This window comes from Telopea speciosissima, chromosome 2 (assembly GCF_018873765.1).
Source record: "Telopea speciosissima isolate NSW1024214 ecotype Mountain lineage chromosome 2, Tspe_v1, whole genome shotgun sequence".
Lineage (NCBI taxonomy): Eukaryota > Viridiplantae > Streptophyta > Magnoliopsida > Proteales > Proteaceae > Telopea > Telopea speciosissima.
Window position 1 is genome coordinate 55,636,529 of NC_057917.1, and position 23,579 is coordinate 55,660,107.

The window sequence follows — 23,579 nt, forward strand, 5'->3', positions numbered from 1 at the left end:
TGGCGACGGTTAAAATAATACCGTTGCCCTAAACCATTCTTTAGCAACGGTTAAGAATAAACCGTGGCTGAAGATAATAGTATGGCAACAAAATAAAACATACCGTTATACCGTCGTTGAGGGCGATATGGCAAGGCTTTTTGGCAACGATATAAAAAAAACCGTTGCCAAAACTAAGATAACAAAAAAAAAAAAATTTAAATCAGTATATTTCCTGTAATTACATTAATATACTGGTCCATATGAAAAAAATAAAATTAATCATACATCCAAATAAGAATACATTTCTTACACTTCACTTCAAAAAAGTAATACAATCATAATTAAAAGAACTCATGACTCTAATTACACAGTATTACCTTCATAGACTTTGCATACCTCATCAGACATCAGCTGGGTTTATCTTGCAAAACTCATTCAATGGATCAAAATGGACGTACAGTAGTTTCAAGACAGCATCACCAGCTTGGGAATCAACTCTCAAGAGATCTCCTAGACACCGCCCATCCAAGAAAGGTTTGGTCATAGCAATCTCTGGTGTGGGAACCCATCAATATGAGAAATTCATCTTCAATTCTAAGCCAATCTAATTGTTTCACTGTACCAATTAAGAGTCAGTGTACCATTAAAACTAAATTTCAGAATAAAATGAGAAAGCTTCATCTATCTATCTGCACTGAAAATTGAAAGCTTTGTATAACTAGCTTTAATCTGATCTAATAGGTAATATGATTCAAAGTAATATCAAAAGATGAAAACAGTAAAAGATCCAATGATACCTTATCCAATGTAACTACCATACGACAGCAAGGATGAATCAAAAGATGAAAAACAGTAAAAGATCCAATGATAACTTATTCAATGTAACTACATAGGACAGCTAGGATGAATCAAAATATGAAAACAGTAAAATCCAATATATGATAGCTTATCCAATTGAACTTGGAAGATGACAAAATTTTGAATGTAAGCTCGTAGCAAGATAGTGTCTTGCAATTCCACTTTTCCATTCTATATCACAGGTTAACTTATAATTACTAATGTTTCCTCACAAGTCAACCCAATTCTTTTCCACCTCTTCCCTTGTACATCTACCATTACCAACTTTAGCTATATCAATTATTTAAAGTTACCATAAGTTGTCTTTGTTCACTAACAAAAGCATCCAATTGACCTTTTGACTTCCATCATCTTTTGACTTGCTGGTGCTGCTCCCAAGTGCACTCAGATTCATCTGTCTCTTATTCTGTCACTCTAGCCTTCATTACTTCATAAATTTCTACCAAACAACTTATATTCGCAAACAAGAAAACAGAGAGTAGCACATTAGGATTTGAATATCCAGAATCAAATCCGTATACTTGACGTAAATATACATCAGATACAAGACAAATTCAAATATTAGATATGCCAATTCCAGATATTAGCATATCCACTTCAAAATCGATCCATTTCCATCCAAGACAAGTTTGGCTGCCAACATTCCAACTAACTTTGCACCAATGACAAAAACCACTCCCAAGTATCCGACTACTTACAAATAGAAGGATCAAGGATTAACTTTGCTTTCATAAGCAAGCTGAATATCCCACCTCAACCATTCCAACTAAAAAAAAAAAAAAGAGAAGAAAGAGGAAAGAAGAAACACAGAAGAAGCCAGTTTTGAACAAACATTTGATGTAATCAAAGCCATTAACTACCCATCTTGAGGGCATCATAGCCCAACTGCTTTATGTATTCAACTAATTTCTACAACTACTACGTGGATATTGCTAAGCTCTTTTCCAAATGCACTGTAATATCTTGGACTCTTAAACTTCGTAAAATTAAGCATTCTGTTCACTTTCACATCTATTTGGAAATGACCAGTTAACCACAAGTAACAGAAGAATCAAGTCCTCAGCAAGGCATTTCCTTCAACAGTGACTATTTAGAAATCAAAAGCAATTAAAGATGGTACTGAAGACGAAATAATCGCAAAAGGAACAACAACAACATCCAAGCATTATCCCAACTTAATAGGGTCGGCTACATGGATCCTATAAGAGAAAAAAAGGTAAATTAAAAGAAGTAAAAAAGGAGAGGGGGGGGGCAAACAACATCGACACAAATCTCTAAGGTATCGACCCTTCTTAACTATGTACCGCTTCTTAACTGCCCAACACTCTGCACTAGGTCTCGAAGAGGGGTGGATACAAACAATGGCAACACACAACAAAGACCAACTGACCGCATGGATCTTTGATCTCCAATCAGCTCTATTAGAGGTCATACTCAGGGCAAGGCCTAAGCTAAGCATGTCTTTCTTCACTACTTCTCCTAAGGTTATCTTAGGCCTGCCTCTAGTTCTTTTGGTTCCCTCAATCAGGATCATGTCGCTCCCCTCCGGACTGGAGCCCCGAAAGGCCTCCGTTGGACATGACCATACCATCTCAAACGATTCTCTCTAAGTTTATCATGGATAAAATTGCTAGATGAAGTTATAGAACCATGCTGCATATAGTGACAAGCACGAATACAGTAAGTTCAAGCACAATTTCCAATACAAACAAGAAGGAGATTTTACACAGTGACCATTTAAAAATACAAATAAGGTAGATGATTAGAGCAGCAATAGAAGAATTATCTTGTAGCATTCAGGGATTAAACACATAATCATAGGAAACTTACTTGAAAGGTGTATCTCCAGGATTTCTTTGACGAGTAATGTGCTCAAACTGCCTTCCATTTTTGGCTACAAAACTTGCTAATTTGTCTGCAACTTTCTTCACTCCAGGATCGCTTGGGGAAGGTGGTGTTGCATGTCACTTAAAGAGTTGATTAATACCCAGAGCATGAACAGGGGAATGCAAATTACTCTTGTAGCAGGGTGTGCCACATTTTCCAATTCTTTCATTCAACATCTCTTTCCACCAAGGTCGATAGAGACTTAAGACATAAGCTGCATTCATGAGACAAGAAATGTTCAAGAATGTTCTGTTTTCACCATTCATCACTTTATGAACAGAGAAGGATAAATTCCCAGATGGGTTGAGGAAAACACTTTCCAAGGTGAAAAGGTAGTCTCGATGCGAAAAAATATATAATGAGGGTAAACATTCTTGTGCTAACATAAAATAGCCCAAAATTATCAAAACTATGTATCATATGCCCCTTATATTCTAATATAGATGTCTACGGTCATCAAGCTTGGAGTCAGGACTAGCCATAGCCACTGAGGTTTTGTTTAGTTGAGTGGCAGGCAGAGGGGTTCATGCAAAGTAAAAAGCCCCCCTTCCTGCTTTTACATCTCACCAGTCTATAAAGAGGTACTTGCATACTAACCACTGAACATTTTACCTCAGTTTTTACCCATGCGCTTTCACAAGAATCACTCCACTTCCATGAAAACCAAACACATCCCAAGTTACAACCACCTGAACAATCGTTCTGACACTTCCCTAAAGCACTCCACCCCACAGCAGACCATAACCTAAATAAGATAATAGCAGGAAATGAAAATATATATTCATGTCTCCTGATGTAGATATATGAGAAAAGATGGCATTATGTTAGTGGAAATATGCCTTGGGTTGGGTACCTATACATTGGGCTTTTGTTTCAATGGGTTTTCAATGTAATAGCCACTTTAAGGAACTTAAAATAAGGGTAGGACTTAGGAATATGGGATTTAATTTATAGGAGTTGTTAAGTCTTTTATTAGTCAATTAAGTAGCTATTTTATTACTAGTTGGTTTAGGAAATTTTTAGTCATGTTAGGAGTCATATTTTAAGACTTAAGAGTCTACACACACACACTATCTATCTATATATATATATATATATGTATAGCTAGCCCTTCAGGCACACGAATTGATGAAATAAAGGTTTCAGTTTCTCAAAATTTTGGCTCTATGGAATCAGTACTTATGCCTGTGGATTGTGGTGTTACTTGGTGGTTTCTAAGTGAAGACTGATGTCGATTTCTTAGTGGAATAGTGGATTCTCTTTGCAGGCTTTGGTGGGCTCATAGCCTGTTATGTGGATTCCTAAACTGTTTTATCTTTCTATCATTGTTCTATCAATCAAGCAAACTTCAGCTTTTAAACTTTCCCAGTGACGGTAGTTCTATAACTCAGGATCCAACTATCAGAATTGGATCAAAATTTGAAGACTTCTCCCTGTTGGAGTGACCGTTCAATTACTGTTTCAAGCACGTCAGATCTATTTTGCAGAAGTAATTAGAGTTTCTAAAATTCTAGTCCTAGTTACTATTTCCTACGATTGGGCTAATCTCCCACTGGATTTTCCCTGGATCGGGATTAGTCTTCATAAATTTCTTAGGAAACCCTTCAAAGCCTCTCTTGATCTCATCTTGGAGGTGCTTCCTGGAAAAGTTTTAACCATTAGAAAGACAAGCTTTGCTTCTTACTTGATTTCCCATGCAGCCAATAACTATGAATCAAACATGGGTTGCTGTTTAATAAGTTGACAAGCATTGACAACATTAAAATTTTCTTAAAATAAATCACAGTTTCATGAACATTTTGTAACTGAGACAAACATAATGCAGAGATTAAAAACCGCTTTGCAACACACACGAGCAAACACAGTGCATGCAAATAATGAGAGATAAGCAAAGATCACTCACCAAGGGAAAACGAAAAACATTAATAGAATTATCAGAAAACTGTATATTAGAATGAACTCCTAAGAGCTTCAATGCAAGTTTGCAAGAAGATAAAATTGAACTTCAGATGGACTTGCAAGTAGGTCATCTGAATGCAAAATATATTACATATAAAATCTATTATCCAGAGCTAAATAGCACAACAGCCCCATTACTATAGAAGAAGCTTCGAGAAATATAAACAAATAGGGCTGACTTGCCCATGCATTTCATTATAATCAGTGGATACATACCTAGTACAGAAGCAACATCAATCATTATGCACGAAAAGAAGGATGTCTATTGGATAACGAAAACCAACCTAGTTAGACGCTCAGAGGAATGGAATTTTTTATCCAACAGTAAATAAGGTTGCTCCATTGCAACCTTGTGGTCGCGGGTTCAAGTCCAGAAACAGCCTATCTGCAAAGCGGGTGTAAGGTTGCGTACATTATGACCATCCCCAAACCCAGCAATGGCGGGAGCCTCATGCACTAGGTACGCCCTTTAGTAAATTTGGAATCTAAACAATTCTTTACTTTTGCAATAGAGAGAAAGCACAATGGGGAGAGCTCAATGGAGAAAGAACCAAAATGCACTCAAAGAAGAGAAAGGTATGTATTCAAGCAGTTATTACCAACATCCCCTTTACATGGCAATGGAACAGATGCATTAGGTTGATCCAACCGCGCTTTGGCGGTCCATCTATCGACCCATTTTCGCATCCCATTCATCTTCATCCTCATCAAGACACCAACTTAAGAGGCTGCCGCAAGTTTAGATTTCTTTCAATCGAATGCAAGTTTGCACACAGGCAGCAGGATAGCCTTGCGTGTCTCGGTGCTTTTGAATCCATGCATGTTTTATAAATGGAAGGATTGGCCCTCATAGTCCCAGATGTATTTATGCTTGACTTAGACTCCTCCAATCCAGCTTCCTTTTCTTTCTCTTGTTGAAGTTAACCTGAGATATAGCCATTTGGTAGAAACCAACACTACATGTAGACACAACAGTAGGAAAGAAATAATTAAGGAACAGAAAAAGAAAAAATCAGTAGAGGAAACAGAAGAGTATATGTTTCTTCAGTATCTTACCTGTTATGATCTAGGCTGATATTGTTGGCAAGGCTAGTAGAGAAAGACATGACAGTACCCACGAAAAAGAGAGAAGAGTATATGTTTCTTTTTTAATGTAAGCCCTTAGTCTTGTTGGAATACCAAACTAGTTAATATCCAAACAACCTAGAGTTAGACTACCTACCATTGCCTTAATGCCATACTCGTTCCTTTATCAAGGAATAACCCTAGTCCATTGTTAGCCCAACCCAATGATGGAATGCTGTATTTTTTGAAGAAAGAAAGACAATGTTTTGAAATAAATCTGTCAGGTTCGTGTGTGGACCCAAGCAAAAGTAATGGGCTTTGCTTATAAGCCCCAAGGGTTGGTGTTCAAACCCTTGACTCAAAACGATGTGTGGAGGATATGACCTCCGGGCTAATGGACTAACATTGTACCCATCCACAAACTCGATTTACAGACCTAAGGGCCACTTTAATGTAAGCCAAATGACCTATTGTTGAAAATCAAGAAATGATTCAACTTTAAGATCCATGGCTAAGAAAGAAAAAGGAGAGAAAAAGGAAAATCTTTTGTTTTTATTGAAAAATACATTTTGAAGGAGAAAGAAGACATTAAAGAATTTTCACTGAAAATAGATCTGGCCAGATCTAGACTAGATTGACCCCACAAATGAAGAGGAAATCTGTAAAACAACACAAATAAGAAAAATCAGAAAGATATTTTGCATTAAACCCGAAAATCAATGGTGAAACCATATGAATGCATCAAGGTACAACAATGGGGTTGTTGTGACATGAATAACTAATATAGCAATAAAACCTCATGGATGTGAATCTTTACATACCAACATGGATTCATGGATTCGATTATATCTCATCTTCGTATTAGCAGTATTCTTAAAATAAGTAGGACCTAAGATCTTTACCTGCAATAAAATCCAATTCTGAACCTGATTAAAATCAAGAAGAAAATGGCTAAAACAATAGTCTATTGGCCAAACCAAGAGGAAGGACCTTCCATATATATCCAAAATAGGTTTTAATTACATCCAAAGTAAGTTCAAGTGTTCCACCACCACCCAATATGCTTTCATATACTAAGGTTAAACTGAAAAAAAAAATAGCAAGATAACTATTCCACTATAAGAAATGTATTTAGAATTACTTCCATATCAAGATTCCCAGTTCAAAATACTTTAGACCTACAAAAGATGCTAAATTTAAGTAGTTAAAAATTTCTCCAAAATGGGAGCCATTGCTACTCCAGTGGTCCTTCTTTTCCAAGTTACCAAGCCATCCTGCAAATCAAATTCAATCGAGATATATTATTAACCAAAATCAATAGCATTGCCTACAACATGTGAATAAATTAATGAAGAATTAATTTGTATAGGAATTTAAGTCTACATTATAACTAGAAAATGCATATTCTATGAATTTGTCGACCTCAAGTCTATATTATGAAGACAACCTGAAAGATGCATCCCTTGAACTTCCAATCCAACTCCTAGACATAGTTTCCACGTGTAACTGCTAAAAAGAAAAAATCCTTAATATTAAATGTCATTTTGCATATCTCCTTGTCATCCACTAACATGAAGAAATAATATGGTCAAGACAAAAGTTCAGCGATGAGATCACAAATAGAAAGCTAGACATAAGTGCATTGATCAAAGAATTAAACAACCAAAGAGCCAGATCAAAACACCAGACCATTGCTCAGACATAGCTTTGGTACCAAAACAAACTACAAAGAACAAGTCAAGGCCCCTTGAACTTCACCATTCAATTATGGAAGGGAGAGAGATAGAGTAAAAGGGAAGATATAAAAAGCAAGTAAGTAGCTACAGTGGAGAAAGAGGAGGGAGAAAAGAGATTGAAAGAGGGAGAGGAGACAATTATTCAAACCACAGAATCTTAAAATAAAATAATCTATTCCAACTAAGCTATCGATTGGGGGGTACATATCTTTATATAAAAGCATAAACAAGAATTCAACTAGACTATATAAACTCCTAAACCTGTTATTACAATCTCTTGGGCTTTGGTTTCCAAACTCTATTGCCACAGCATCAGATGGACAAATTGCCCACCCAAATTATGATTTTGGGAGGAAAATAATAGAGGGGAAGGTGAGGATAACAAAGATCAATTTCCAATATACCATGTAGAATATGATAAAATTCCATAGTGAGAGAGAGGGGGAATACAAGTTGAACTAGATGGGTCCTTCGGCAATAAAATCATACACAAGAGATTAATATGGAGGTGTCCACCTTCAACAGCAAGGGTGTTGGCAATAGAGCATGCCAACCCATGAAATGGATTTGACTTGCAAAATCAATTAACTTGGACCAGGCTCCCAGTCGAATATAGCTTCTTGGATATTGTAACTGAGTTACAAGTTAAATAACCTAGAAACTCTGTGAAGAAGAGTGGAGGACAGAATTGCTTTTATTTCCTTTCTAAAGTCTCTGACCCCATCCAAAAGTTGGAACTTCATCAGGTTGGGTTTCTGTAGAGTGATTGCAGGGAGGGTACATAAGCCTTTGGAGAACATCCAAGGGTTTGATTCATTGGCTGGACAAGTTGGTCTTTATTCAAATATTGAGGAGCTATACTTACTCAGCCCTAGAGCTCTTCTCCCTTGCTTCGTGGTAATCTACAAGCCCTGAAAGGGAGAAAAAAGAAAAAGTGTCTAAGTTATAGTTTTGAATTTTTTTTTTTTTTTTTTGGTAGTACTATAAAATTCCACTTTTCTTCATTACCACCCTATCACATATTTTGATTCTTCTTTGCCACTTCAATTTGGAATCTACAAGGAACCCATCCTTCTGCATTCTTGAACTTGCTTAGGACTACCTCTAGCATATTTGGAACCTCAACAAATAATCATGGTCCATGTTGTCAAGTCATCATCCAAGTTTGTTCAATTGCAGAAAATTCCTTTCCCTTAAAGGTTGTCTTTTGTCAAATATAAATGTTTTGGAGAATTGTTATGACTCTTTAAGAGTCCTTATAAAGTAGATCATTGTCAAGGAAAAGGGCACAAACTTGTCAACCATATATTGGTGTTCAATCACTTCAAAAATTTCACCTACTTTTGACTTCCATGCTCAGTATTACTGTAGAAGAAGGAGAAAGAGAAGAAGAGTTATATTTTTTTAGGAGAAGGCCATGTCAGTTCTGACCCTCGACTCGGAGCCAATGGCGGTAGATGAGAGAGCAGCTTTCCAGGTTAGGGGAGTGTAGGAACTTGAAAATGTAGGTCACACAATCATTGGGGAGATCTGCCGGAGATGTTGTCGGTGGGGAAGAGACTAAATTCTTCAATCTAGAGGATTACTTATTTCTATCTCCCCCTCTATTTTTTACTACTAAAACAGAGAATAGCATTACGTAACAACTTTCCTTATTCATACTGAATTCCCAAATCAAACAAAAAAGGGTAGTTCCCCAAAATAATATCACTCCAATTACTTTCTGCATTCCTACTCATTCTCAACTTATTTTATCATTCACATATTTGATAAATAGAGAAACTTATATTACTTGAGCAACAGCTCTAGCCGATCTCCCCAACGATTGTGTGACCTACAGATTATTTCCTCTCTCTCGATCTCTCTGATGGTTTTAAATAAATTAAGAGTTTGTTGTTGTTTGCTTGATCTTCATGTTTTTAGCTGTGATTCAATTTGTAGATCATGCTATCGTTGCTGGTTTTACTTGAAGATCTTCTTGATTTTGAAGAAGGAGAGCTGAGAGAGTTATAAGGAAGGTGGGTGAAGGGAACATCTCTTAATCCATTTGTCCAAAAAACCATTTTGCACATAGGGATACCAAACCCATTTATTAAAAAAAAAAAACCATTTTCTGTCTATTGGTTACCAAACCATTTTTATGTTTTAATCAAAAATGGTTTTCATTAATGATTTATGTTAAATAGGCAAAAATCAAAAAGAAAAATGATACCAAAGATAACCTTACTGTGTGGATTTCTAAAAATGAAAAGTTATATCATTATTAATGGGCTGATGTGAACTTATGAATCTATTTAGATAGAAAAAATTGAGAAGCAGAGGCATGCATATTGCTTCCTCTTTTTTTCAAGTGCTTTCATCCATGGAAAGGTTGATGAGTATTTGTACATTTGCATGTTTATTTTAGGACCTAATTTTCCTTCACCAACGAGCCACAGGCCCACAGGCCCACAGGCCCACAGGTAGATGAAAACTTTCTCCATTATTTAATGGGCTTAACAGAAATGAACTCACAGATTGCTTGCATTCCAATATTCTTATCTGAAAGTGTCATATGGGAATCCCATAATGGGATTGTAGAGAGAAGGATAGCAACCGCATCAAACCCACTCCACCAGCAGAGTCCAGCTCGTCTTCTACAAGAGCTACCAAACCTAACAGCAATCATTCTTCTATCCTTGTCACAAAGCCAAGGAACAAATCTTCTTCAGTAGTTGAGTTCATCTTTAACTCTTCCAAGCTCAACGAATCTGATCAGGACTTTTCAAGATCACTAAACCAAGAGCATCCTCACCTCTTCTATATAATGAGAAAATCGGTGAAAGTTAAAAATAGTGGAAGAAATATTGTTGTGTGGACGTAGGTTTCCAATTTTAACCGAACCACGTTAAAACTCGTTGTGTCTTTTTCTTGTTTCTTCTCTTCTCCAACTCCATAACTTAAACTCAATCAGGGATATATACACTGCATGAAAATTTGTAAGATGTTAGGGATGAAAAGACTCCAATATTTACATTGCGTGAAAATTTGTAAGATGTTAGAGATGAAAAGACTCCAATATGATTGGGTTGTGATGTCACATATATTATGAGATTATAATTTTTGTTATTTACTTACTGGAAAAAAGAATACTGGTCGCGTAGATCCTATGTCCAGACACAAGAGCACGTGAAATTACTACCCCACCCTATGAAATAAAAACTAACATCCATGTTGATGCTTTGCATGCGATCTCATTGGCCTCGCACTGGTGCAAGGACCATGTGAGCATGCAGCTATCTCTTGCCCTTACTTATTTCATTACTTTAATGAGATATTCTTTCTTTATTATTAGGGATAAAGATTGATACACGGTCCGTGTGCAGTTTCCCTCTCACATGTATGTTTAATTATTTTTTTACCAAAAAAAATAATTTTAATTGTTTTTTATTTATTTCTAAAATTATGGGTCCCACATAAATAATATCTTTAATTTGCATAACACCTATTGGTGTAGTCTGCAGATTCCTCCTCGCACTAGCCGTATGGAGAACCCTCTCCCTTTATTATTATTATGGGATGTAGTTTTTTGTCTAGGCATGTGGTCTAGGCCAGCATTCCCATGTGTCTATCTCTCTCCTCATTAAAACAAGGGATAAAGGTGTCATTTCATATAAGGAGATAGACTCATAAGAGTGATGGCATAGGCCACACTCTAGGACAGAATTCTTTTTCCCTATTATTATTATTAAAAAATTTCATGCAATGGATGAACCTTGGACATTGACAGCCCAGGTCATCCAAACTACTATGGGTGACCCTCTGGATTAGCCACTTTTTCAACTCTATTGGCATCGTAAACAACTTTTCTTCCACGAATTATGAATTTATGACTCGTTTAATTTTAAAAATTTGTATTCAACTTCTCACCACTCCCGTTTTGATAATCACCTTCATTTGCCACATGAATAGATCTGGGAAGATCTTGCATGAGAAATCAAAAAATAAATGGTAAAAAAAAAACAAATTAAAATTTTCCTAATAAGAAATGATTGAATTGCGACAAACATCATGTTAGGATTTTGGAAAACTAGAACTTTTAATCATAAAAGGGATGAAGTGAAGAAACAGACTTTCCATGCACACAAAACAACACTTGCATTTCGATCTACAAGTTATTACACTAAACTAAATCTTTTTTTGCAAGAGGCATTCTAACCTATTTCCTTTAACACGTGAATATGAACCCCATGATCCGTACATAATAAGCTTATTATCCATTTTAATCACATGATTTGCAATTCATCAAGAATTTTCTTTCTAAATTTATTAAAATAAATTGTTATATTTTGCTACATAAACTGTTAAAGTTGATTTGCAGATTTGTTACCATTTGGTGAATAGAATTCTATTAATTATACCCTCTAATTTTTTAGTTTACCTATCTAACAATGTCCCATGAGACTTTAGCTTATAGAGACAAGAGGCTGACTGGTGGGAGGAAGGACAAAGACAACGACCACGTGACCTCTTAGGAGCTTACACTCTATTAGCAAATACAAACCAATGCTAATAATTATGTTAACAAAAAATTCTCTAAAAAATGAAGTTTAAATTGAGTATAATTCTTCGTCATTAATAGAGTGCTTCATTGTTTTTCACAAAAGTGCACCAACCAACTTCTAATCATGTGCTTCTATTTCATTCATTCATGAAGACTGTAAATAAAGTTTCAAAAATTGGGACCACTTCATAATTCTTGTATTTTTTGTACAATCTTTCATGTGGTCTCATAATGTGTTCTCTGTCATTCATTCATAAAGAGCATAAATAAAGTTTCACAAAGTGTCAAAAAGTGGGACCACTTCACATTTTAATATTTTATGTACAATCTTTCATGTGGGACCTCTTCATGTGACTGTCCTGGTCCTTTGAAAGTGAGTGTCACACATAGTATGCACTAGGATTGTTTTTGTGAGGAGGAACAAACAAATAAATAAATACAAACAAACATACGAACATTGATATTGAAATATACCAAGATTTGGGAAACCACTAGAGGTTGGCCTAGAGGTTTGAGAATAAGAGATATATAAAGGCCTGCAACAGCAAGATAGGGTTTTTTTTATGGGAATGGGAATCTATTCATCGAGGTGGCTTCAAGTGATCTTTTGCATTGCTCTTTCAATGTTGTTTTTGATGGAATTTTGACATTTGGCTTCCAAGTTATAGATGCCTGGCAGCCAAGTACCATGGACTGAAAGAATGTGGATTCTGTTGATGGGGATACAACTTTCTAGAAAATCTAATCCTGGTTTTGTGAATTCCATTTGCAGATCTTGCGGCTAAGATTCAACACTTTATGCTACAAATTTGTCAATTTTCCTCTTCATTGAGCAGTTAACCTCAGGTTATTACTGCATTGCGGATTTGATTTGAACATGTGTGAGGTTCCTCAGATATATATTACTGCATTAAAGGGGTTAGGTGTCAAAATCAAATCGAAATCCTTTACTAAAATTAAACCAAATTGTTTAAACCGAAATTGTTTAACAAATAGTTTGATTATGGTTTCAAAGCTGAGGCCGTTTAGTTAAACGGTTTGAACTAAATTGAACCGTTTAACACTTTTAAATATGCATAAATGTACCAAAATCAAATAAAAAGCGTTTATCGAATCGAACCGTAAAATCGCTTAATAAATGATTCGATTATGATTTTAAAATTGAGATCATTTAATTAAACGATTTGAATCGAACCATTTAATCAAAACCGGACCATTTAACACCCTTACTGATATCCATGATCAGTGATAAGAATCGTGAATGATATGCATGCACTGTTATTTCTTAGATGGTACCACCTTTGAAGAAAGCGCGAAGAGCAGAGTTTCCTGATTGTTAACAGTAATTTTATAATGAATTTTAAAAAATATTATTTAAATTTCAATTTATCATTCAATATTAAAAATAGGTGGTAAAAGAAGGTAAATGTGAAGGGCCAAAGAAGGTAAATTGTGCTAAAAGTACCTCATGTTTGGGGAAATTGCACTCAACAGCCTTAATTTTGTTAAAAGGGTGAGGACTGATCTTACCAAAATGCCAATTCAACTCCTTTCTTCCTTCTCTTTCCATTAAGAACTGTTCACGGGTTTTGGAGGAAAGACGATAGGGAAAGCTTGGAATTCTAAATCTTAAAATAATTAATATGAAGGTGAACACTATAGAGGAAAACATTTCATCTATCATCCATGGGAGAATGGAATCATGATTTAGGGCTTATATTTAAATGGAAAAACTAGTTTGCGATTTGATCTAATCTATGAAAGTGAGAATGAAATCTTAGTTTAGGGTTTTTTTTTTTTTTTTGGAAGAACAGTTTGATTTGCAGAGGAGTTTATTAGCAAATATCAGGGATGCAACCCTAGGCAAAGGTCGGGTTGGAATATCTAGCCCTGTCAAGCTTAGCCCAGCCCGGCCCAACTTTGATTGATCCTGGTTGGGCCGGGCTGGGGCCTGATTGGTCTGGATTGACCTAACATCCATTATATATGATATATATAGTTCAAGTAAGGCCTTGGCCCAATCCCGGCTTGGCCCGACACCGGGCCAATAAATCTCAGCCTTAGCCGAGGCCATATCGAGCTTAAGGCGGGACTGGGCTTTCTGGTCCAAACTTGCACCCCTAGCAGACTATATTTCTGACACCTTTTCACATATTAAATAATTTGTATTCTTGTTTTTTGCCATGTAAGTGTTAAACACTTCTTCTTTTAGTTAGGGTAAAATCCAACTATTTAAAACCCTAGGATGGTGGGTGAATCGTCCTCTATGGGAAAATTAATCCCAAGAAAAATGCAATTTCTTGTAACAAAAATCCATTTAAAAATTATAGAAATTGTATGAAATCTGGAACTAAAACTTCTAATTCGACCCTTATTACACAAGTGCGATCTATAACGCAAATGACTATTTTTTTTTTTTCGGTATATGAAAGATATATTATATTTAACTCTCCCTAAAGCAAAGAGAGTCAATCCCATAACCTATTGAAACCCTAACTACCTTCGGAAGAGGTACCACCAACTGTGCTAGCAGATGTCAAGAAATGGACCAAAGGGAAGGAGTAAGGGGATATAGTGATACTAATTCACAAGCTAAAACAGTACAAATACAATTTTGTTTCTTAGAACTATCAACACCACATATTCTCATCTCATCTTCCAGGGATGAACAAATCAAATTGTATACATAGTTGATGAGCCAAGAGACCGAAAGGGTTGTCTCATTGTGTTTATCTTGATACAATGAGATGTCTTTGTCAGAACAAAGAAGGGAGGATAGCTTTGTCAAGTAGGCGCGGTTGAATGACTTGGGCAAATGTATATGTTTTTGGCACCATTGTAGATGTTTCTACCCTCATGAACACTTTCTAAATGCTCAGATGGGCAACAAGAGAATTAGAACTTAACATTCTTGTTTGTTCATTAGCCTCACAGTAGAAAAGTGAGAAGAGAAAGATGAAATAGAATAAGGACTATCACGGGAAGATGAAAAGGCATTCTAGAGCATCTCTTAATCTTTGGGATCGAGTTTTCCTCTACCCGTAGTGATTGGGATCCCATTCATCGTGGGGAGGGAGACGACAGGAGGGCATTTTGGGAACATACCAAAACTCAATAGGGATTTGCGAACCCTAAAATGATGGGTGAACCATCTTCGATCTATAGGTGGAGGGATATTTTTAATCCTATTATTTATATTGAAGGTTTGAAGGGGAGATGCATGGTTCTCTGAGCCTACGATCCTCATAGAGATTTATTTAATTCATTTTTTCTCTTTTTAAAAAAAAATTAAAAATAAAAAAATATGTGAGGAAGCAAAGATTGCACCGCTTGCTCAAAGAGATTTTTCCTTTTATAATTTTGAAATTATGAAAACACAACATGGTGTTTTTATATTTCTTGCTTGACATGAAATGTCGTGTTCGATCTACCAACATAACTCGCATAACTCATTATAAAGAATTCTTTATCCCAAAAAAAATACTCATTATAAAGAATTTACTCAAAATACAGTTGAAAAATAAATACGGCGGCGTTGATCACGTAAAACTTTATTTTCATTGGAGGGAATCTGCATGCCATACCAAGGGTAATGTGGAGAGCGGTATCATTCACATGGGCTCAAAGGATCAAAGAAAAAAATAATAAAAATAAAGAACTCTTATGAGAGAAATAGTGCTCTGACATTGTGATGATTATTTTACCTTAATCAGTTTATTGTCTTGATAATGAAAAAAGAATAGGTAGCGAAAGAGAAAGGAAGCCAAAAAGAAGGGCATGAAGCAATCCAAATTATGATAAGGGCGAAAGAACAGTACTTGGTTAATAACCGTAGTAACCTTTGGAAAGATGGCAATGACCAATAGTGCAGTGTCATTTGGTGCGTCCCTGTGTCTAGGCACAGGGGCGACGGGCGCGACCGAGTGGCGTTCTCTTTCCCTTATGATAAATAGATGAAATCATGACTAATCCATTAATAATTCAATCTAATTGAATGCTCTTTTTGTTTCAAATAGTGAACTAATGATATATTACGAGTACTTCTCTTGTAGTTTGCCCAAAACAGGAAAAAAAAAAAAAAAAAAAAAACCTGAAACTTCACAAACTTGACCCGTACAACCTTTCTATTAATAAAAAACTATAAAATTAACAGTCTGTTAGTGGACTTGAGGGTGAGATTTGGGGAGGACGAAGATTGGTTTTAATCATTAGAGGATAGTTATAATTGTCATTTCAAATGAAATATAACCATATGATGTCATCACTTAACAGTCTCGAGAGTCTCGACCGTTAATTTTGTAAATTTTTTTTTATTAATAGAAGAAGTGTACGAGTCTAAAGTTTTTGAAGTTTGAGATTTTTCTTCTTTTTTTTCTGTTTTAGGCAAACTATAAGGGAGGTGTAGAGTAATTTTCTCATATTCTTTTCTTCGATAGATAGAAATGATGATACATATACATTACATAGACCCACCTCTCCGACTAGGCTTAGGTTTAAGTGCGAGAACATTCTCGTAATGTTTTCGTATTCCTCCAAGCCATTAAGATGGAATCCACTCCATCTGGATGGCTTGCACGTATATGAGAATATTCTTCTCCGTGAACCTGAGCCCACCTCTCACCGGTCTGTGCAACTGAGAATGGAGGACCACTAGCCTGGGGTGATCAGGTGATGGGTCATTGTCTGTTTGGCTTTCAAAGCAAGCATATTCGCAAACAACTGCGAAGTAGATTTTTGACATAAAAAAGCGACAAACTCTCAGTCACCACCTCCACCAGCAGCCCGTGTTTGTCTCTGTTTCTCTTTTATGATTAGTCCCTTTCTTTCCGTCGCCGTCCTCCCTCTGGTTTAGGCAGCCACACTTTTATTAAATTGAGCATACGGCCAAACTCCAACAAGAGTATGACGTGACATTGTGACCCACCATACTCTCCAATCAAAGAGTATACTCCAATGTAAGATGACAAATGTAAAATGTCTTTCACAACTGGTTGAACCGTTAACGAAATGTTTGGTGTTGTTCCCATCAAGTATAGAATGAGCTTTCGCCAATCAAATTTCACCAGTAAATCCTCAATATAATCTAAAATTGATTCCAATAACCTGCTTTTCACCGTCATTGCTTTTCCCACCAAAATGGAATTGAAAATCGTCCTCTTAGACATTGCATGACGAACTTCACATGCACGTAATGGAGTTGAAGTCATCCTCTCTCAATTTTGATTCCTCACAAGTTGCATGTACAGTTTTTCTTGACATGCATGGTTTTTTGCTAGCAGAAGAAAAGGTGGTCGACGACCTCTAGTCTGCAAGACCAGTTGGCGCTGAAAAAAGTTTTCCAAAAGAAATGTATTTTGGTCTTAATAACCGTTGGAAGGAATATATAGTTCTACCGGCTCCCAATCCAATCGATCGACAACAATCAAATACTAAAATTTAATAGTGGGAATTACCTCCTTTGGGGTGTTTTGGATAAATATGTTGATGAGACATGTTCTATAAATAAAGGATGAATTTGATTGTTAGAGACTATTCATTGAGTGCTCTCTAACTCTCATTTGCTCTCCATATTGTCTACTTGTGCCATCTTGTTATTTTAGCATTCTTTGGTAGCTTTTCCGGTTACTTTGTTGAGCACTACGTACTCTCAGATTCCAACACGGCACCCCAATATTTAAATGCAACAATTACAAGAAGGTCTACTTAGGTTGTTGTATCTTTAAGGTCGATCTACAAGTACTCGGTTTGCATCAAAGGGGCAATTACGATCTTTAGGAGAGTGACCAATGGCACAACTGAGTCCACCTTCAATCTAGCATTTGAAGACTTGTGATCATAGTGATTTGTATTCCTGTGATCATGTGTCTGTCTATCTCTCCTATATATACAATACAAATTAAGTTGGTGAAAACATCAGTTAACCTTTTGGGATTGGTGTGTGGGTTGTGTGATTACACTTTTATCAAATAAAAAAAAAAGATTGGTGATAATATCTTTGAGTTAAAAGCTAAGTCTTATATCTAAATTCATTGATATTAGTTCCAACACACAATGCATGATGCTAGCATTCCCCCTTTAAACATGGTTAAATACACAAGTTGAGTAAGTACTATGAGTTGAAAGATACCTAAAATTGTGTAGAACCACTCAAGCTCACTCTACTAGGTCACATGCATGATCTCTACATAAGCGTTTGGGCCAATGGAGGAGCATGCTTGGGTATCTACCCAGGGGGCAAAGGTGTCATTTCATGATGTCTTGTGAGAAGGCATAAGAAACACCACCAAGTAGAGATATTTTCCCTATTTTTAATAAGGGCGCGCTGTTCTCTATGCCGTAGCGTAGGCTGCGCCCAGGCACATGGAGGTGGGCGCAATAACCACCTTACCCCTTGCACAGACTACCCATGTGCCCGGGCGCAGCCTGCGCTATGGCACAAAGAACATTTTCCCTTTTAATAATGTCTCTGATTGGGATTCAGTCTAACTGATGCCAAAAAAGAATCCAGCTCACTATCTATCCATTGGGATCATTAAGGACCCCCCCACTTCAATTCCCTCTTGCCTAAAGAGTAAATCATACCAATTATTGGACATGAACATAATATATTACATACCCATTTAACTTCTTTGTCGATTGTTATATTATGTTTTCCATAAATAAAGCCGATTATTATTATACTATGAAAATTGTTTAAAAAAAAAGAGGAATGTTCGACTGTAGGGAGTCATCAAAAAATCAAAGAAAAGCCTCATTGTCATATATTTCTGTGTATCTAGTCAACATGTGTAGCCTAAACATGGGATTTTTTTGTCTATCCAATATTCAGAATGCCGAATCATCTTTTCTACACAGGTGGTTAAAAGTAGATGCTTGTTGATGTGGCAAATTTCCTAATGTGGCATATACAAATCATCGAGGAACAAATTCTCCTAAAAAAATTGGTGGTGGTGGTGACTGGTGAGATCTTCTTATGTTATTTCTACAACCAAGTTAAATTTATCACAAATAAATGTAGGTCAGTTAATCCTAGCTACTTTTGTCAAACTATTATATTTAAGGGGTCATGTGCTCTACACCCCAGTGTAGGGGGGCGCAGGTTGTGCCCAAACACATGGGGCGGGGTGACATGGTCATTTCAGCCATTCAGGGGGTGGGGCGATCATTTTGCCCACCCCCATGTGTCTGGGCGCGGCTTGTACGTACCACACGTCTCTAATTTTTGCATGTTTTTCTTCACTACTTTTTATTGAAAATTATTTTAGCCTATCCCTTGCTCTTTTGGCTTATTTATTCTGAATCATATTACTTTTCCAGTGATATATGTATTTAGACATCAATATCACATTAAATGATTTTCTTACACTTATAATGGATTGAACAAATTCTCTAATATATTCGCTTATAATTTCATCTCTTAATTTTCTCATTGGGAGTGTAGCCTACGCCAACACTCCCATTAGTCTATCTCTCTCCTCCCATATGAAAAGACATCTCTGCCCACTTGCTTTGAAGAGGACAGAGATGAACACATGGGAGTGATGGTGTAGGCCACACTCCCAAACAGAAAACTGCTTCCCTTTTTTTTGTGCATGTGTCCAATTCAATTGTATACATCAGTTTTTATCTTATATGATCCTATGGGACGTTGTTCTCTGTGCCGCAATACAGGATGCACCCAGGCACATGAGGGTGGGTGCAATGACCACTCTGCCCCCTGAGTGGCAGGCCCATGTGCCTGGGCGTAGCTTGCGCTGCGGCACAAAAAACATTCTCCTTTATCCTATATATAATTTTCCTTTTAGGCTTCACCAAAAAACCAAAAAAAGGGAGAAAGAACGCCACCCGGTTGTGTGTTGTGGCATGTACCTGTACCTACACACAACCGGATTTGAAATGACCACCCCGCTCCCATGGAAAGGCAGGGGTGTGCCACAGCACATGACCGGGTGGCATTCCTTCCCCCCCCCCCCCAAAAAAAAAAAAAAAAAAAAATCCTTCAAGGCGTAGTGGAATGTGTTATTCTTGCACTCCATCCCTTTAGGTCAACCCCATTTTCCTCCTTGTTAGCACTTAGGATGGTTAGGTCTCTCTTTCTAATGTCATTGCTAATGTCAGCTAGAAGTAGAATAGGTGGTGATCTATGAAAATGCTGTTTGTTTCCACATCCTATTCATGTGGACAATGTAAATAATAATGGTTCTAGCAGAATTACTGTTGTTTAGGAAGCTGGTTTCTTTCTAGAAGGTAATTAGTGCTGCCATTGTTACTTGCTAGTTCGCATTTTTGCACTGTCGTTTTTAATCGTTAATTTGTTATGTTACCTTCGAGTTTGGATCTCTGTTAGCATAAATGCGTTTCCGTTTTATATCTTTTTAAACACGTTTTGTCGTATATTTTTCAAATATACAAGAAAAAAGGCAAACAATAAGTATTCCCGTTTTAAATGTATTTAAAACACGTTTTTGTTTTTTGGCGTTTTTTATGATCTTGGACTTGTTGAACAATAGCTTACTTAATTGACGATATCTCTCTCTCCCTAACTTTGATCGGCCTGATTCTTTCATCGACGTAAAGCTAACTTGAAGGGCAACATTTTTCATGATAACACCTTCAACTCAAGGCCAATGCACAAACACTGAAATTAGAAGCATATATTTCAAATAAAAATTCCTCAATTTATATGAGAATAGTGCTGTTTTTTTTTAAATATAAACGTTTAAAACCCGTACCATCTAGTTTTCATTTTTTACCGTTCTCTGTTTTTTACCATTTTATTTGACCGTCTATTTACAATTTTTTACCGTTTAAAACCCATACCGTAAGACTCCGTTATTTTGTCATTCCCGTTTTTGCTAATTATGATCTGGATCCCCTCCTCTCCAAGTAAACCCCCCCCCCCCTATGGACCAGGTGAGATTGAGTGGGGTGATTACCTATACTAGGGGAGAGGGACCTGATTCGCTACCTTCAACACGGGTACATACATGGACATGGACATGAATATATTGGACTGAACTTTCCTAAAGTCATCCTTCATTGATGACCATTATTGTGCTTGAATGGGTGTTTGGGAATAGTGAAGGGCACTTTAATATATAGAAAAGAAGTGATGATGCTTCTAGATTCGTGGGTGAACAAGAACGTTCACCATATATGTGTGTCTGAAGAAGGATATCAAGGAATTAATTACATCATGAATGTATTGTCTATTTTACTTTAGTGCCACTTAAAAAGAAAATTAATAAGCTAAGTTTCTTTGCATGGCTCATATAGGAAGGCCTTTCATGTTTGCACAAAAAAAAAGGCCTTTTATGTGGTCCACTTAATTGTGTCATGTTGATGTTTGACTTGGTGATTCAGATATTAATAGATAGCGCATTTTTCTTTTTTTATTCTATCAAAGTTTTTCTTCACGATGGGTGAAAAGTATCTAGCTACACTGGATGTCAATATTTCCTCTATCCCCATTGTAAGATGTACAAAATGCTCTTGATACTATTCAAGGAGTCTCATTCAACCATCAAAATCTGTAGATCAAGAGATTATCTTTTCACCATCACTTGTGAAAACTCGTCCTCTTGTTTTTAATCAATACATTCAGAATTTTATCTTCTTTTTGGATCTTTAAAGCTCTATTTTGCCACATGTCCAACTCCAATTGTTGAAACTTGACATGCGCCTACCAGTCCGAAAATTTGGAATCCAGACAATGTGTCACATGCAAATAATAAAGCCATATAGGAAGGCATTCTTAAGTATTTGGTTTTACCGCTACCTCTTTGTACCACAAATGCAGTACCTCTAAGGAATTCAACACTTGATCACACGTACATCTCATCCGTCATATGGGTTTATCGATCAATGCTTGAGCGAGAACTCTTGCAACTAGGTATCGAAAGAAAATATAATGAAGGAAAGAGAGACACCGTCAAAGTCATAGAGATATAATAAAGAGGCTCCCACAAATTTTGGTCATATTTAAAGAGATGAAACCCTAATTCCTATGTAGAGTCCACATGCCAAGTGGTGGATCCTACCTAGATTGTTGGCGTAGAGTCTGACTCACCAGTAAACACAACTATCATAAATAAATAATTATTAGTATACCTAATTATGAATATAACTTAAAACTCACCAGGGTGAAAGAATATATTACATTTAGATCTCTCCACTTAACAATACCATATGATAGATTTATAGGTGTGGAAAAAAAACACTGTAAAAAAAAACCCTAATCCATCAGATCACCTCATTAAGAGAATATTGACCATAAATTAGACATAAAGCTTTTACAAAACAGTTTTTAAATATAATTATTAAATCATAATAATACTTAAATATATTTGTAAATAGTTTATAAAATTGCCACTGAACTCGAAATTTTGTCCAATCACTATCAAATAGCTCTCTTAAGATATTCATCCTATTTGGAAAGTAGATTCCATGTTGAGCATCCTTTTCAATCCAACGTACAGATGTATATAGCTACTGTAGGTAACGACCTTTGGTGCATCAAAACGAACAAAGTCCAATTGCAACGATAAAGACTTCTTAAGTGTGGGGACCAAGATAAATATCGAAAATAATTCATTGCTTAAACAACTATAGTAATCCATGCAAAACTCATAAAATGATACAGTTTCATATACATACAATATCAACACTCACATTAATATTTTAGAATCACATTTATGAAAATATAAAAGATAAAGACCTTATGAACCAAATGCCCAATTTTGTCCCAATTCAAGTTGCAACTTCTTTATATAACCTTAGGATAATCAATTGCACGTGAAATAATAACTAAATCAATTCAACTTAAAACACTTTAAATTGAGTTTGATGGACACGTAAATTTAACATAGAACACCGTTGTTGTACATATAATTATGCTTAGCATTCAATGAACTTCACTCATAAATATTGTTTGTCGATACTAGGAAGATATTTTAGTACGTACAATACTATTTTGCGACACCTCACTGGTGTGCACCTCTATCCCGGTTGCTAGGAAACCTCTCCCATTCCGTTTGCATTAATTGTGGAGAACTCTTTGTGTGTAAGGTACATTCTATGCTTGTAGTACAGAGACATTAATTTTCTTTCACATTTAGCTTATAATGAATTATTGATTTGTTATTCAAGTAAAATATTTAAAAAAAGTATTTACATTTATGGGATAGAAAACGCTACTTGATTGCAAACAATGATTCTTACATTTAGACATAAGGCGGCACGAAATGACCCGCCGTATACTCAGGGATTTTCAGCCGCAGGCATTTCACGGCGAGGCGTGCGCTACGACCTGGATCATGAAACTTTATAACTACTCATAATAACGTTTCAGTCCATTAGAATACGCTTTGTTTTCCTCGTTTTATATTTGCTTTGGTCATCCCCAATTTGCAAACTAAACAAGATAATCTTTTTTTTTTGGGTAGAGATTTAAACAAGATAATCTTGACAATATTTCATTGTCACTGCCACGTATAACCTCTGATTCTGTGGACCAGTCATATGAGAGCTTCCACGAACCTCGTCAAAAC

At 36.2% G+C, this 23,579-nt stretch overlaps 1 long non-coding RNA gene across 1 annotated transcript; it reads right to left on the reverse strand.

Moving 5' to 3' along the window:
* Positions 1-2,733: 2,733 nt before the first annotated feature.
* On the reverse strand, positions 2,734-23,502 carry LOC122650572. Its single transcript, XR_006331418.1, has 4 exons — positions 23,485-23,502; positions 4,732-4,741; positions 3,098-3,100; positions 2,734-3,042 (listed from the first exon to the last, which is right to left on the reverse strand). It is a non-coding gene; the product is annotated as an uncharacterized LOC122650572 (long non-coding RNA).
* Between the last annotated feature and the right edge of the window lie 77 nt (positions 23,503-23,579).